Below are 17689 nucleotides of genomic sequence, written 5' to 3'. Positions count from 1 at the left end.
CTCCTTCATCTTCATTCCCCATCTTTCCATTCCTATCCCTCCTGATGTCTCCTTCATCTTCATTCCCCATCTTTCCATTCCTATCCCTCCTGACGTCTCCTCATTCTTCATTCCCCATCTTTCCATTTCTATCCCTCCTGATGTATCCTCGTTCTTCATTCCCCGTCTTTCCATTCCAATCCCTTCTGACATCTCCTCGTTCTTTATTCCCCATCTTTCCATTCCTATCCCTTCTGACGTCTCCTCGTTCTTCATTTTGCATCATTCCATTCCTATGCCTCCTGACGTCTCCCAGCTCTTCATCCCCCGTCTTTCCACTCCCATCCTTCCTGATGTCTCCTCGTTCTTCATTCTTCTTCTTGCCATTCCCATCCCTCCTGATGTCTCCTCATTCTTCATTCTCTGTCTTTCCATTCCCATCCCTCCTGATGTCTCCCAGTTCTTCATTCCCTGCCTTTCTATTCCCTTCCCTCCTGATGTCTACTCGTTCTTCATTCCCCGTCTTTCCATTCCTTTCCCTCCTGACGTCTCCTCGTTCTTCATTCCCTGTCTTTTCATTCCCATCTCTCCTGACGTCTCCTTGTTCGTCATCCCCCATCTTTTCATTCCTATCCCTCCTGACTTCTCCTCATTCTTCATTCCCTGTCTTTCTATTCCTATTTCTCCTGATGTCTCCTCATTCTTTATTCCCTGTCTTTCCATTACTATCACTCCTGCCATCTCCTCATTCTTTATTCCCCGTCTTTCCATTCATATCCCTCCTGACACCTCCTCGTTCTTCATTCCCCGTCTATTTCCTCTACAATTCCTTTTCACAACACTTCATTTTCCCCACAAGTGCACTTTCCCTGCACAGCTCCTCTATGTAGACAATAAATCAGTGTGTCATCCAGACAGACATGGCGGAGCAGGTAAATGTCCAGGTCAGCGCGCACTGGACGCGGACATGACACCTATCAGCCCCCAAAACACGAAGGCCGCGTGAAAGCAGAAAATTAACACAAGGTTTACAGTCTGTAGGAGGAGAGGGCACAGAGCCCATGTATGGCGGCGGCTATAGAGAGCCGTCTGTAGAAAAACACGATTAACGAATGTCGTATAGAGAAAGATTCAGATTCCAACAACGCTGCAAATTCTCCTTTTATATGACTGGAGTCCTAATATTTGCGTTCAGTAAACTCATAAAAATGAGGGTTGATATGTGTCTATCAATAGACTATCAATCGATGTGTTCATCCATGTCCTATCAATCAATGTGTCTATCCATGTCCTATCAATCAATGTGTCTATCCATGTCCTATCAATCAATGTGTCAATCCATATCCTATCGATCAAGGTGTCTATCCATTTCCAATCAATCAATTAATCAATCAATCAATGTGTCTATCCATATCCTATCAATCAATGTGTCCTTCCATGTCCAATCAATCCATCAATCAATCTATGTGTCTACCAATACCCTATCAATCTATGTGTCTGTCCATGTCATATCAGTCAATGTGTCTATGCATGTCCTATCAATCTATGTGTGTATCCATGTCCAATCAATCAATCAATCAATCATTGTGTCTATCCATGTCCTATGCATCTCTGTGTCTATCCATGTCCTATCAATGAATCAATGTGTCTATGCATGTCCTATCAATCTATGGGTGTATCCATGTCCAATCAATCAATCAATCAATGTGTCTATCGATGTCCTATGAATCTATGTGTATATCCATTTCCTATCAATCAATCGATCAATGTGTCTATGCATGTCCTATCAATCAATGTGTCTATGCATGTTCTGTCAATCTATATGTGTATCCATGCCCTATCAATCAATCAATCAATCAATCAATCAATCAATCATTGTGTATATCCATGCTCTGTCAATCAATCAATTATTGTGTATGTCCTATCAATCAATCAATCAATAAATAATAATAATAAATAAATCAATAAATGTGTCTATTTATGTCCAATCAATCAATTTGTCTATCCATAAGGATATGGATAGGAATCAACCAAGCTACCAGTCCATCTATTTTCTATCAATCTATAATGTATCAATTAATTTATTTGTCTATCTACATTGTATCAATCTATGTGTCTATTTCTATCTTATCAATTAATCTCCATGTCTACCTATAGCCTATCAATCAATCAATGTGCCCATCTATCTATATCATATAAATAAATCTTCATGTCTATCTATATTGTATCAATCAATGTATATCTATTTTATTACCCCGGAATGTGCGTTATCTGCCAATACACAATGATACGATTTCTGATACATTGTTGTAACGTTTGTTCCCTGCGTACAATCTTCTCTATATGAATGTATGGGGTGTGTATTCTGCGGGTTCTCTGACACGTCTCCGATATTCCTGCGTCTATAAATTCTGAAATCCATCTGCGAATTCACACAAAGCTCGTTTGTTCTTCAGCTTTTACAGCGTCTGCCACAACCAAAATGTTTCTCTTTCTTGCCCGCGTACACAGCGACCCCCGCACAGCCCACCCTGCGCCCGCAGGCCGTGCACCCCCTGATCCGGACGATATCTATACATACTGAGTCTGCGTTTTCTAACCCAGGTGACGCAGTAAAATACCTGCAGTTGTGGCCGTAAATATGTAAGAAGTCCTAACGCTGACATTCGTTAACCTCTTCCTGACCAGGACGCCGCACCGTATAACATAATGGCGTCTAACGAGGTAACGCATGGCGGCACTAAAAATCACCTTCCCCACAAACACAGAATTCATCGTTTTTTACTAATAATACGACACGACGTCCCCAACACGGTTCCCCCGTTCAGCAGAAAGACGTTATTTTCTCTCGCCGTTATTCTAATTCTTTATTCACACATCATCAGCAATGCAGCATTGTACCATCTGGGTGAATCATATAACCAACACAACATGATTAACAAAGGGCCCGAGCACAAGAGCTCACACTCTAAGGTACTTGTGCTGGAATAACACCCCCCCCCCCCATTTATCCTGGCACTTGTGTCCTTTCCAGCAGACGCTCTGCGGTGTTTCTCTATTCTCTGCATAACGATAAAACAAGCAGCGCTTTAGCGAAGGTGACAGGTCTACGCCGAACGTTAAGAAGCCATTGACCCCGTGGCTTTATTTGCAATATTTTTAACACGTTCCCCGCTTCCCTGCCATGTGCCTGAGGGTCGGGGGGAGCGGTTAATGAAGCGCACAAGCTGGCGATCTCTTTAGGAGGTACATTAAAGCCAGCGGAGGCCGGTGGCATATCGGCAAAGTGACATACCTAGAATGGAAAGTCCTTTGTGCTCAGCTGATCCTAAAAGGTTTTCCTGCAGAGCTGAGAATTGCTGCAGAAGATGGATCACAAAAACGCTTTATTCACCGGAGGCTTCCACAGATCTCAAGTGTCCCTCGTCCAGACAGGCCGCTTCCACCCCTCAACCCGCAAACTTCTGACGCCAAATAAAAAAAACTCAACCGGCTACCGAAAAAAAAAAAAAACAGCAAGAAAAATAAATAATGTTCAGACTCATCAAAAATAATATTCTGACAAATAATATTCTGGCAACGCAAAGACTCACTAGAAAAACAATATTCCTGCAGAATGCACGCCGACTCACCAAATAAATAACATTGTAACATTCAGAGTCACCAAATAAATAACATTGTAACATTCAGAGTCACCAAATAAATAACAATGTAACATCCAGAGTCACCAAATAAATAACATTGTAACATCCAGACTCACCAAATAAATAACATTGTAACAACCCCCAGACTTACCAGATAAATAACAATGTAACACTCAGTCACCAAATAAATAACATTGTAACACTCAAACTCACCAACAAATAACATTGTAACAACCCTCAGGCTCACCAACTAAATAACAATGTAACATCCAGACTTCCCAAATAAATAACATTGTAACATTCAGACTTCCCAGATAAATAACATTGTAACGCTCAGACTCACCAAACAAATTAATTGTAACAACCCTCTAACTTACCAAATAAATACCAATGTAACACTCAGACTCACCAAATAAATACCAATGTAACACTCAGACTCACCAAATAAATAACAATGTAACACTCAGACTCACCAAATAAATAACATTGTAACAATCCCCAAACTCATGAGAAAATTATAATTTGGATCCCAAAGGCCACAACAAACATCTAAATTCTGCATCTTTATTTACACGTCAGAAATAAATGTGGATGACATCTGAGGACAGGGACGGACTTTTTCGCCTGTGAAAATGTATTTATTCCCCCCCCCCCTTTTCACCCCCAATCCAACAAAAAAAGCATCTTTGTGTTGTGTGCAATATCTATTCTAAATTAGCCTGCGCGGTGGAAGCCGTTGAACGGGCTAATTCTGAATAGAGCCTATTGAAATGGGACACACACAAGCATAGCCCAGTTTAGCAATGGATACAATCTGCTGAATCGGCAGGCTAATTTTAAATGTGGCATTTTAAAGCCCCTTGGAGAGGCCGTGCCACCTTACCTTATGAGGGAACTTCGAGTACAGCAACTGTTGAAAACAAAATACCACGAGGGGATCAACTTCGCCCTGCACAGGCCCGGGCCAACAGATTGTTTTACTGACAGCCCGTCCTCGCTTCACACAAGAATACCTCCCCACCTAAGAAGTCGGCACAAGCCTCCCCGGGGGGTTCCGCCTGCGCTGGTCTCACGTCTTGTGGAGGGCTCATCGCCCCGCAAACGCCGCAACAATTACTGCGATCGACAGACGATCCATCAGCACTTTATAGGGGCTCGGCTGCCTGCGCTGGAGGCTCTGCAACACCAAACTCTGAGCGTGCTCCGCACATCTGACAGCATTCAAAAAACCTTTAAAAATGTTTTCCTCTGGTTTTATGGGGGGGGGGGGGGATAAACTACAAATGAAAGCTCGGTGCAATTGTGCAATACTCCTGGGGGGGTTCAAACTTAAAACTGAAAGTATTTTTCAGGGGGGGAAGCAGAATGCTAATAATAAAAATATGATAAATAATAAATCATACGGGAGGATTCCAGGCCACGAGGGTCGGTTGGCGATGCACAATACAAGCGCTATCGATACAGGACAGGGCACGGGGGCCTTTTATCTAGCAGAGACTGTCAGGTCTGTATTTAGGAAACTCCCCAAGGAGAAGAATAATCTACATGGCTCAGGCCTCCCTCTACACACTCGCAGCTCCCTCCTGTCTCTATTGTCCTTAGAAAACCTGAGAAAAAGTCACAAAAATCACACAAACGCCCCATTGTCAACTGACGTGCCGCCCCTCTAATCTGATCGCACGCGGCGATCGCCCGATGCTGGCGGCAGATAAATCATCATGTGCGATCCTTTCATAGAAGAAAAAACATGTTTCTTCTCCGAATGGTGTCACTTATTTAGGAAATATCTGTAGAAGAGGATCTGATCCTCATCACCTTCCACTAATACAATGACCACGGGGCACCTGGGGGCCATTCACCTGGATGATGTCACACATAAATATATATATTTATATTTATATTTATATTATTTGTTCTAAAAAAGAAACTAATCTGATACTAATTATAAATAATAATCAATGGGGATCAATGTCTGCACAACCTTCCCATATATATGTCCTCGCCACCCTCCACTAATAGACCACTGACAGGGCACCCGGGGGTCATTCACCTGGATGGTGTCACATATATATATATATACTGTATATATATTATATTTATATTATCTGTTCTAGAAGAGGAACTAATCTGATAATAAATACAAATAAAAATCAATGGGGGGTCAATGTCTGCACAACCTTCCAAAATAATGGCCTCACCGCCCTCCACTAATAGACCAATGACAGGGCACCCGGGGGTCATTCACCTGGATGATGTCACATATATATACTGTATATATATATTATATTTATATTATCTGTTCTAGAAGAGGAACTAATCTGATACTAAATATAAATAAAAATCAATAATGATCAATGTCTGCATAACCTTCCATAAATATGGCCTCACCGCCCTCCACTAATAGACCAATGACAGGGCACCCGAGGGCCATTCACCTGGATGATGTCACACACACACACATATATATATATATATATATACACTGTGTATATTCTTATTATCTGTTCTAAAAGAGAAGCAAATCTGATACAAAATACAAATCAATAAGGATCAATGTCTGCACAACCTTCCATAAATATGTCCTCACCGCCCTCCACTAATAGACCAATGACAGGGCACCCGAGGGCCATTCACCTAGATGGTGTCACATATATATACTGTATATATATTATATTTATATTAACTGTTCTAGAAGAGAAACTAATCTGATAATAAATACAAATCAATGGGGGATCAATGTCTGCACAACCTTCCATAAATATGGCTTCACCGCCCTCCACTAATAGACCAATGACAGGACACCTGGGGGTCATTCACCTGGATGGTGTCACATCTTTATACTGTAAATATATTTATATTATCTGTTCTAAAAGAGTAACTAATCTTATACTAAATACAAAAAATAATCAATAAGGATCAATGTCTGCACAGCCTTCCATAAATATGGCCTCACCGCCCTCCACTAATAGATCAATGACGATGCCCCTGGGGGGTCATTCACTTAGATGGCGACCTATATATACTGTAATCTGTTCTATAACAGCCACACATTTGCTGAATACGAATGCTTGAGGCGTCTAAGTACAAATAATATGAAATGGAGATAAATTATCAATAAATTCTCTGATGGAGGGGGAGGGGAGAAGGAGGTCCCTGGGGGTCATTCACTTGGATGGTGACCTATATATACTATATATACTTCATATCTGTTGTACATCAGGCACATATTTGCTGAATACAAATGCTGGAAGTGTATAACTACAAATAACATGCAAAGGAAATCAATGATCATGATGGGGGGGGGGGGGTAAAGAGGGTACCCTGGGGGGTCATTTACCTGAGTGCCGTCTTCTATATATATATATATACATATATAATATCTGGTCTGCAAGACATACATATGGAACACTAGATAGAAATGATAGTGAATAGAAAAGAATGTCAGATCCTTCCAGAAATGCTCTATTACCGCCCTCTGGTAATGGGGGGCTACAAGGCACCTGGGGGGGGGGGGGGTCATTCCCGGCTGGTGTCACATGCAGTATATATATATATATACAGTATATACCTCCTCCACAGCAGAGAGACTTCTGATAGTAAATACAAATAAGAGATAAATGTCGGGGGTCCAGAATAACTGCCCCCACCTGGGGTGGGGGGGGGGTCATTCACCTGACTGGCTCCAGGTACTCTATGCCCCCTCCCCCCCCCCCCAATGAAAAGTGAACCCCGCAGGGAGGAAATGGAGGAGAAGATCCGATTTACCTTCCAGCCGATAGCAGATCGATGGCGATCGATGCAGCCCGGGAGGGGGGAGGGGGCATTGTATCCGATGATGATTGTCGGTCAGTTCAGCATTCCTGGGGGGTAAGTTGGCATGCCGAGCAGTGCGGGGGGCACATCCCCGGATCCGTGCAGCCAGTCGCCGGATTTCTCATGTCAGGGCGGCCGGGAGAGGAAACTTTCTGCTCAACTTTATCCCGAGATTGTGTCAGAGAGAGAAATCCACCGAGGAGCCCAACGCCGCTCAATACCGCCCCCCACAGGACGGACCGGGAACTGCATGGAGAGGGGAGGGGGGCAGAGACCGGAGAGGGGGGGACAGAGACAGGAGAGGGGGGGCAGAGACAGGGGAGGGGGGACAGAGACCAGAGAGGGGGGACAGAGGCAGGAGAGGGGGGACAGAGGCAGGAGAGGGGGGACAGAGACAGGAGAGGGGGGGCAGAGACAGGGGAGGGGGGGAAAGAGACCAGAGAGGGGGGACAGAGACAGGAGAGGGGGGACAGAAACCAGAGAGGGGGGAACAGAGATCGGAGAGAAGGTGCAGAGACCAGAGAGGGGGGGGCAGAGGCCGGGGAGGGGTGACAGATACAGGAGAGGGGGGGGGGACAGAGACCTGGGAGGGGGGACAGAAACCAGAGAGGGGGTACAGAGACCGGAAAGGGGGGATAGAGACCGAGGAGGGGGGGGGGACAGTGACTGGAACTGGAGAGGGGGGCAGAGACCGGGGAGGGGGGACAGTGACTGGAACTGGACAGGGGGGGCAGAGACCAGGGAGGGGGGGCAGAGACTGGGGAGGGGGGGTGACAGACACCTGGGAGGGGGAACAGAGACCGGGGAGGGGGCAGTGACTGGAACTGGAGAGGGGGGGCAGAGACCAGAGAGGGGGAAGAGAGACCAAGGGGGGACAGTGACTTGAACTGGAGAGGGGGGGCAGAGACCGGGGAGGGGGGGTGACAGACACCTGGGAGGGGAACAGAGACCGGGGAGGGGGGCAGAGACCGGGGAGGGGGGGTGACAGACACCTGGGAGGGGAACAGAGACCGGGGAGGGGGGCAGAGACTGGGGAGGGGGGGTGACAGACACCTGGGAGGGGAACAGAGACCGGGGAGGGGGGGACAGTGACTGGAACTGGACAGGGGGGGCAGAGACCGGGGAGGGGGGGGGTTACAGACACCTGGGAGGGGGAACAGAGACCGGGGAAGGGGGGCAGAGACCGGATAAGGGGGGGACAGAGAACAGGGAGGGGGGCAGAGACCAGGAATGGGGAGGAGAGAGGGGGCAGAAACCGGAGAGAAGGGCAACAGAGGAGGCAGTGACGGAGAGGGGGGGGACAGAAACGGAGAGAGGGGGGAAGGGGAGGGGGTTACGGGGGCACTATGTTGAGGTATTGGGATCTATTAACCCCTTTAACCCCCTGCTTGGGGGTATTAACACTCTATTACCCTCCTCCCCTCCAGGAGAAAATATGTTAACCCCCTCATCACCCGCTGATTGGGGCGTTGGGGGGGGGGTGGAGAAGGAGAACTATTGACCTCTTTGTGCCCCCCCCCCCCCCCATCCCTTCCCCTGTGACACCCGGATTGGGCGTCGGATCAACCCCCTCTGTGGTCCGGAGGAATGGGGGGGGGGTATAGAGGAGGGGGGCACTATGAGGGGCAACATACAGAACATGGGGGGGGGGTAATTTTAAATGTATTAGGAGTGAGAGAGCAACACGATGTGTTGAATACAAATACCTGGGTGTATATAGAGGGAAATGGAGTGTATAGAGGGCATTGGGGTAGATAGAGGGTACTTAGGGTTAGGGGGGGGGGATCTCTAAAAATCTAAACAGAGCATTGGGGGTATATAGAGGGTGTACCACTAGGTATAGAGAGAAGATAGGGCAGTATAAGAGGGTAGTAGCAGGCATATAGGAGATACTAGGAGTATAGATAGATCATATGGGAGTATAAAGAGTATAATGGGGGGTATATAGGGGCGCTGAGGATGTAGAAGGAGCATTGTAGAGTATATAGGATATTAGGCAGTATAGAAGGGGTGTATAGAGAGAGCATTGGGGGTATAAAGAGGGTGTACCGCTAGGTATAGAGAGAAGATAGGGCAGTATAAGGGGGTAGTAGCAGGCATAGAGGAGATACTAGGAGTATAGATAGAGCATAGTGGAGTATAAAGTGGGTAATGGTGGTATAGAGTGGATTTTGGGGGTATAGAGTGAACACTGGGGGTATGAAGGGAGTAATAGGGGGTTTAGATGAAGCTCTGTGGGCAAAGATGGAATTCTAAGGGGTATGGAGGGAGTACTTAGGGGTGCAGAGGTAGTATAAAGTGGGTACTAGGTGAGGTAGAATTGAGATACTGTGTATTAGGAAGGGGAGGGGGGGATGTTGCAGAGCTGGGATATTGGGGGTTGGGAGGGAGTTTTGGGGTGGCTATATAAAGAGTAATGAGGAGTATAAAGGGAATATTTGAGGTAGTATAGAGTGACTGTTGGGGTGTTATAGAAGGAGTAGGAAATAGAGGTAATACTGGAGGGGGTACTGGTTGGAGATACTGAGGGAGGACTGGATGGGGATATAGATTAGGGCAATGACAGAGATATAGAGGGGGTGAAGTGGGGGCACAGGGGAATGCCGGGGGTATATAGGGAGTGCGGATGGGGGGGGGGTCCAGAAAGGGGAATACTGGAGGGCAATACTGGGAAAACTGTATATAAGCAGTGCTAAAGGGAGGTATATAGGCAATACTAGAGAAGGGCAGAATACTAGAGGGGGTTGCATAGGTAGTAATGGAGGGGGTAGAGATAGAGTGCTGGACAGGGTGTAGAGGGCATATTGGGAGGGGGTTGTATATTGAGTACTGGACAGAGTATAGAGGGAGATACAGAAGGAGTACTTGAGTGGTATAATAAGAGTAATGGAAAAGATGTAGAGACAGTGCTGGAGGGGAATAGAGGGAGTACTGGAGAGGGGTGTATGAGGGAGTACTGGAGAGGGGTGTAGGGGGTACTAGAGGAGCAATAGAATAAGTACGGAGAAGGGTGTAGGGGGTACTAGAGGAGCAATAGAGGAAGTATGGAGAGGGGTGTAGGGGGTACTAGAGGAGCAATAGAAGAAGTACGGAGAGGGGTGGAGGGGATAGTAGAGGGGCAATAGAGGAATAATGGAGAGGGGTGGAGGGGGTACTAGAGGGGCAATAGAAGAAGTACGGAGAGGGGTGGAGGGGATAGTAGAGGGGCAATAGAGGAAGTATGGAGAGGGGTGTAGGTAGTACTACAGGGGCATTAGAGAAAGTACTGGAGGAGGGGAATAGAGGGAGTACTGGAGGGGAGTGTATAGGGAGTACTGGAGGGGAGTGTATAGGGAGTACTGGAGGGGAATGTATAGGGATTACCTGAGGGATGTATAGAGAGTAATGGAGGGGAGTGTGTAGGGAGTAATGGAGGGGAGTGTATAGGGAGTACCTGAGGGGTGTATAGGGAGTACATGTGGGATGTATAGGGAGAAATGGAGGGGAGAAGGGAGTAATGGAGAGTAGTGTATAGGGAGTACCTGAGGGATGTATAGGGAGTAATGGAGGGGAGAGTATAGGGAGTAATGGAGGGGAGTGTATAGGGAGTAATGGAGGGGAGTGTATAGGGAGCACCTGAGGAATGTAGAGAATAATGAAGGGGAGTGTATAGGGAGTACCTGTGGGATGTATAGGGAGTAATGGAGGGGAGAAGGCAGTAATGGAGAGTAGTTTATAGGGAGCACCTGAGGGATATATAGAGAGTAATGGAGGGGAGTGTATAGGGAGTACCTGAGGAATGTATATGGAGAGGAGTGTATAGGGAGTACCTGATGGATGTATAGGGAGTAACGGAGGGGTGTGTAAAGGGAGTAATGGAGGGGAGAGTATAGGGAGCAATGGAGGGATGTGTATAGGGAGTACCTGAGGGATGTATAGGAAGTAATGGAGGGGGGTGTATAGGGAGTACCTGAGGTATGTATAGGGAGTAATGGAGCGGGGGTGTATAGGGAGTAATGGAGGGGAGTATATAGGGAGTACCTGAGGGATGTATAGGGAGTAATGGAGGGGAGTGTATACTAGGGAGTAATGGAGGGGAGTGTATAGTAGGGAGTAATGGAGGGGAGTGTATAGTAGGGAGTAATGGAGGGGAGTGTATAGGGAGTAATGGAGGGGTGTGTATAGGGAGTAATGGAGGGGAGTGTATAGGGAGTAATGGAGGGGAGTGTATAGGGAGTAATGGAGGGGTGTGTATAGGGAGTAATGGAGGGGTGTGTATAGGGAGTAATGGAGGGGAGTGTATAGGGAGTAATGGAGGGGAGTGTATAGGGAGTAATGGAGGGGAGTGTATTGTAGGGAGTAATGGAGGGGAGTGTATTGTAGGGAGTAATGGAGGGGAGTGTATAGGGAGTAATGGAGGGGAGTGTATAGGGAGTAATGGAGGGGAGTGTATTGTAGGGAGTAATGGAGGGGAGTGTATAGGGAGTAATGGAGGAGAGTGTATAGGGAGTAATGGAGGGGAGTGTATAGGGAGTAATGGAGGGGAGTGTATTGTAGGTAGTAATGGAGGGGAGTGTATTGTAGGGAGTAATGGAGGGGAGTGTATAGGGAGTAATGGAGGGGAGTGTATAGGGAGTAATGGAGGGGAGTGTATTGTAGGGAGTAATGGAGGGGAGTGTATTGTAGGGAGTAATGGAGGGGAGTGTATAGGGAGTAATGGAGGGGAGTGTATAGGGAGTACCTGAGGGGTGTATAGAGAGTAATTGAGGAGAGTGTATAGGGAGTAATGGAGGGGAGTGTATAGGGAGTAATGGAGGGGAGTGTATAGGGAGTAATGGAGGGGAGTGTATAGGGAGTAATGGAGGGGAGTGTATAGGGAGTAATGGAGGGGAGTGTATTGTAGGGAGTAATGGAGGGGAGTGTATAAGGAGTACCTGAGGGGTGTATAGTAGAGAGTAATTGAGGAGAGTGTATAGGGAATTCTGAAGGGGTATCTATTAGGTACTGAAGGGGTATATCTTGATAATGGGGGTATAGAGAGAGTACTGATGGGGGTATATATTGGGTACTAGGGGGGGTATGGGGGGGTATTGGTGGGTTTTATTGAGGGGTGTTTGGGAAACGTGGAGGTCCTGGAGCACCGGGGGGGGGGGCACCTACCTGCGGACTCACACGGGGTATTCCTCGGGTAGAATCACGGTCTGGTTTTACCCGGATTTTGTCGGAGATTTTTGCAATAATGAACAGAATTCAGAAAATCCAACGTGAAAAAAAACCTGAAACCTAAACCGCCGGAAGCGGGAGTAAAAACACCCGATAAACGCCCGGGAAATTATGTGACCCACATTTCCCCCGATCGAGGAAAATTATCTCCGACCCCCCTAGACGACCATTATCGGGGTAAATGATTGTCCGATCCTAAATTATTTTTACAGCAAAATTGTTGTAAAACGGAGACGGATTTTATTAATATATTTTGGAGAGGATTTAGAAATAAAATCGGAATAAAAGAAATATTTCTGTATAATTTGCGGATCATGAAGAATATTTCGGGGAACTCGGAGAGAATTCTAACGAAGATTCCGCAGGAAAATCTGAATTCAGTATTAATAAAGAGCGAAAAAGAATTTATGTCCAAAAAATCGCAACTTTTCTCCAGATAATATTTAATGTAGCAAATATAATAGAATATAATAATATATATAATATATACATAGATTTCATAATACAATAAGAAGTGTCGGGGAGTCCAGATGAGGGACAGCGAGAGGAAATGACTGAGAATGGATCGCAGACAGTATATATAGTATATATTATAGTATAGTGTCATATATATAGTATATAATATAGTACAGTGTAGTATATATAGTATATATTATAGTATAGTGTCATATATATAGTATATCAAATAGTACAGTGTAGTATTTATAGTATATAATATAATATAGTATAGTATAGTATATATAGTGTATAATATAGTGTCGTATATATAGTATATATTATAGTATATTGTAGTATATATAGTATATAATATAGTGTCGTATATATAGTATATAATATAGTATAGTGTAGTATATATAGTATATCACATAGTGTCGTATATATAGTATATCATATAATGTAGTATATATAGTATATCATATAATGTAGTATATACAGTATATAATATAGTATAGTGTAGTGTATATAGTATATATTATAGTATATATTATAGTATAGTGTAGTATATATAGTATATCATATAATGTAGTATATACAGTATATAATATAGTATAGTGTAGTGTATATAGTATATATTATAGTATATAATATAGTGTAGTGTATATAGTATATATAGTATAGTGTAGTATATATAGTATATCATATAGTGTAGTATATATAGTATATAATATAGTACAGTGTAGTGTATATAGTATATATAGTATATAATATAGTATAGTGTAGTATATATAGTATATCATATAGCGTAGTATATATAGTATATAATATAGTACAGTGTAGTGTATATAGTATATAAGGGATTGCAGGATGTAATATAATAAATAGGTGGCGGAGAATATAATAGAGAACATATAAGGGATGGCAGTACATAATCTGCTCTATAATATAACATTTAGAAGATTGCTTTATATATAAATGAACATTCGGTATCGCAGAATATAATGCACTGTACAATAAATAAAAATAAAAGGACTGCATATATTATTAACTATAAAATATATACATTTTAGTGGGGTAAAATGCCCCCCTTCCCTCCCCAGGAAAGCCCTTATAACAGATAATATACAGACTGCAGAGATCATAATAAATATATAATTTGTAAAATTTGTATTTGTAGAATTTCTCCTCTGGTAAGGGATGAAAGGAAATTAAATTAATATGATAACATGATGAATTATTAATATATAGATAAGGAAATATACTGTGTAGGAATGTCACACAGGTAAGTGACTTATAATATATAATGCATTGCAGTGTGTTAGAATTATACGGAGTCCTCCGGATCACAGATGTAGAAATATTTTAGGTAGGTGATGTGCAGAGGGGGGAGGTTTGTAGTCTGTATGGATTATAATATATAAGTTATTTGTATACAGATTGAAATATTTGCATTGCTCGTAGTATATAGCAGTATACAGCATACGATATGCTCTGCACTGATATTCTACTCTGATATTTCTGCACTGTGCAATATGTGCGCAATCAGTAATAATTGTATCCTAGGCTGGGATTAGATGTGTGCGATGTATAAAAGGTAAGTAGCTGGTGTGATGTAGGTAAGTATCTTCAGTGATAGATATGCTGTTAGATATAGGTAGGTAGTTGGTGGGGTGTAGGTAAGTACTAGGTGTGCAGGGATGAGTGGGGAGATGTCTGTAGGTGGGTCTGTCTCCTACCTTCATGTGTTGGGTCATGGTGTGGTGTATGTAGTACAGGGATGATGCGATCTATACATTGGGTCGGTGTAGTGCAGGTAGGTGAGTGTTGTAGAGCAGAGCAGGTGTCACACATTGGATACATCGCCCTATGTGCTGTGTATAGGTCGGTAGTGATGTAGTGTATACAGCAGGGGTCTATATGGGTGTATATATATGGGTGTAGTATATATATGTGTATATATATATATATATATATATATATATATACTTAAACAATCTGAGGGTAGGTTAGAGGTAAGTCCATTTGGAAGCACTGTGAGCGGTATGTGTAGTGCAGGTAAGTGATCGGTACAGTGTGAAGGATGACGGTGCTGCAGGCGGGTGCTACAGATTGGATCGATGAGCTCAGAGAAAATGAGGCCACACACCGGCAGCAGGTGGTAAATAGATAATACACAGGCTGCACATCTGTCCACAGCCCAGGACTTCCCTGTTCAGCACTGGGGGTACACTGGGGGTACACTGTCAAGATCCCAGTGTGAACTTCACAGCATCATTAGAGTGTCAGCTCCCCAACTCATAATACATCATCCACAGCAATAATAGAGTGCCAGCTCCGTGGCTCACACTATCTGCAATCCACAACATCACTATAGAGTGTCAGCTCCTCGGCTCAGGTTGCCCACTGTGAAGAGGAAAATACATTACAAAGCAGCTCTAGAGTGTCAGCTCTGCAGATTACACAAGTCAAAATACAGAAAACAAGCTGTCAGTTTCTTGGCTCCAAGTACAGAGAAAAACACCTATTCATCTTCTAAAGTGTCAGTTCTTTGGCTCAAACTATGAAACCAACTCTGTACTAAAAGCATCACTGGAATGTCAGCTCCTGGGTTCAGGCATAATACATTGTCAGTTCCTCGAATACAATATACAGAGGGTCAGCTCTTCAGATACAATACAGAGTGTCAGCTCCTCAGGTACAATACACAGTTTCAACTCTGCAGGTACAATATACAGAGTGTCAGCTCTTCAGGTAAAATACACAGAGTGTCAACTCCTCAGGTACAATACACAGAGTGTCAGCTATTCAGGTACAATACACAGACTGTCAGCTCTTCAGGTACAATACACAGACTGTCAGCTCTTCAGGTACAATGTACAGAGTGTCAGCTTTTCGGGTACAATACACAGAGTGTCAGCTCTTCAGGTACAGTATACAGACTGCCAGCTCTTCAGGTACAATATACAAAGTGTCAGCTCTTCAGGTACAATACACAGAATGTCAGCTCTTCAGGTACAATACACAGAATGTCAGCTCTTCGGGTACAATATACAGAGTGTCAGCTCTTCAGGTACAATACACAGACTGTCAGCACTTCAGGTACAATACACAGAGTGTCAGCACTTCAGGTACAATACATAAAGTGTCAGCTCTTCAGATACAATACACAGAGTGTCAGCTCTTCAGATACAATACACAGAGTGTCATCTCTTCAGATACAATGTATAGAGTGTCAGCTCTTCGGGTACAATACACAGAGTGTCAGCTCTTCAGGTACAGTATACAGATTGTCAGCTCTTCAGGTACAATATACAAAGTGTCAGCTCTTCAGGTACAATATACAAAGTGTCAGCTCTTCAGGTACAGTATACAGATTGTCAGCTCTTCAGGTATAATATACAAAGTGTCAGCTCTTCAGGTACAATATACAAAGTGTCAGCTCTTCAGGTACAATACACAGACTGTCAGCTCTTCAGGTACGATATACAGAGTGTCAGCTCTTCAGATACAATACACAGACTGTCAGCTCTTCAGGTACAATACACAGACTGTCAGCACTTCATGTACAATACACAGAGTGTCAGCTCTTCAGGTACAATGCACAGAGTGTCAGCTCTTCAGATAAAATACACAGAGTGTCAGCTCTTCAGGTACAATACACAGAGTGTCAGCTCTTCAGATACAATACACAGAGTGTCAGCTCTTCAGGTACAATACACAGAGTGTCAGCTCTTCGGGTACAATATACAGAGTGTCAGCTCTTCAGGTACAATACACAGACTGTCAGCACTTCATGTACAATACACAGAGTGTCAGCTCTTCAGGTACAATACACAGAGTGTCAGCTCTTCAGATAAAATACACAGAGTGTCAGCTCTTCAGGTACAATACACAGAGTGTCAGCTCTTCAGATACAATACACAGAGTGTCAGCTCTTCAGGTACAATACACAGAGTGTCAGCTCTTCAGATACAATACACAGAGTGTCAGCTCTTCAGGTACAATACACAGAGTGTCAGCTCTTCGGGTACAATATACAGAGTGTCAGCTCTTCAGGTACCATACACAGAGTGTCAGCTCTTCAGGCAGAAAATGGGAGATCAACTGAAAGTTGTAGCTGGGACTTTCCCGGGGATCAGGGCAGGTTTGGGGGGCCCCTGAGGGCCCCGGTGCAGAAACAATAGGCAGAGAATAGTACTCACCGTGCAGAGGCTGCTGTATTGTGCTGATAGGAGAGGCTGCTGAGAGAGGAGGGCACTGCCTGAGACTACATCTGCCAGCCTCCTCCATCCCTCACACTCTGCCTTTGTTCCCCACGTCACTGACACTCTGCACAACACTAACTGTGCACTGACACACCTGCACCCACCCCCCACTCTGCCCCCCAATAATCACTCCTCACACACCAGGACAGGGCAAGGAGGGGGGGGGGGGGAGAATGGAGAGAGGGGGAGAGAGAGAGGGGGAGAGAGAGAGAGGGAGAATGGAGATAGGGGGAGAATGGAGAGAGGGGGAGATAGAGAGAAGAGAGAGAGAGAGAGAGAGAGAGGGGGAGAGAGAGAGAGAAGAGAGAGAGAGGGGGAGAGGGAGAGAGGAGAGAGGAAGAGGGGGTG

The 17689-nt window shown here is 44.5% G+C and overlaps 1 protein-coding gene across 5 annotated transcripts in view; it reads right to left on the bottom strand.

Annotated features, from left to right (window-relative positions):
• Positions 1 to 17387, bottom strand: part of SOX6 (SRY-box transcription factor 6) — a 548208-nt gene extending 530821 nt beyond the window's left edge. For 2 of the 5 annotated variants that reach the window (XM_082269783.1, XM_082269788.1), the window contains exon 1: positions 7389 to 7595. The gene's annotated coding sequence lies outside the window, so the exon portion shown is untranslated. Of the gene's footprint in view, positions 1 to 2600; positions 2620 to 4506; positions 4817 to 7388; positions 7596 to 17278 lie in introns of those variants that run through there. The other 3 variants (XM_082269784.1, XM_082269785.1, XM_082269786.1) reach the window with 3 other exon arrangements.
• Between the last annotated feature and the right edge of the window lie 302 nt (positions 17388 to 17689).

Source organism: Pelophylax lessonae (genome assembly GCF_965119305.1).
Source record: "Pelophylax lessonae genome assembly, chromosome: 10".
Taxonomy (NCBI): domain Eukaryota; kingdom Metazoa; phylum Chordata; class Amphibia; order Anura; family Ranidae; genus Pelophylax; species Pelophylax lessonae.
The sequence above is the reverse complement of the archived record's forward strand: the minus strand, read 5'-3'. Positions and strand labels throughout refer to the sequence as shown.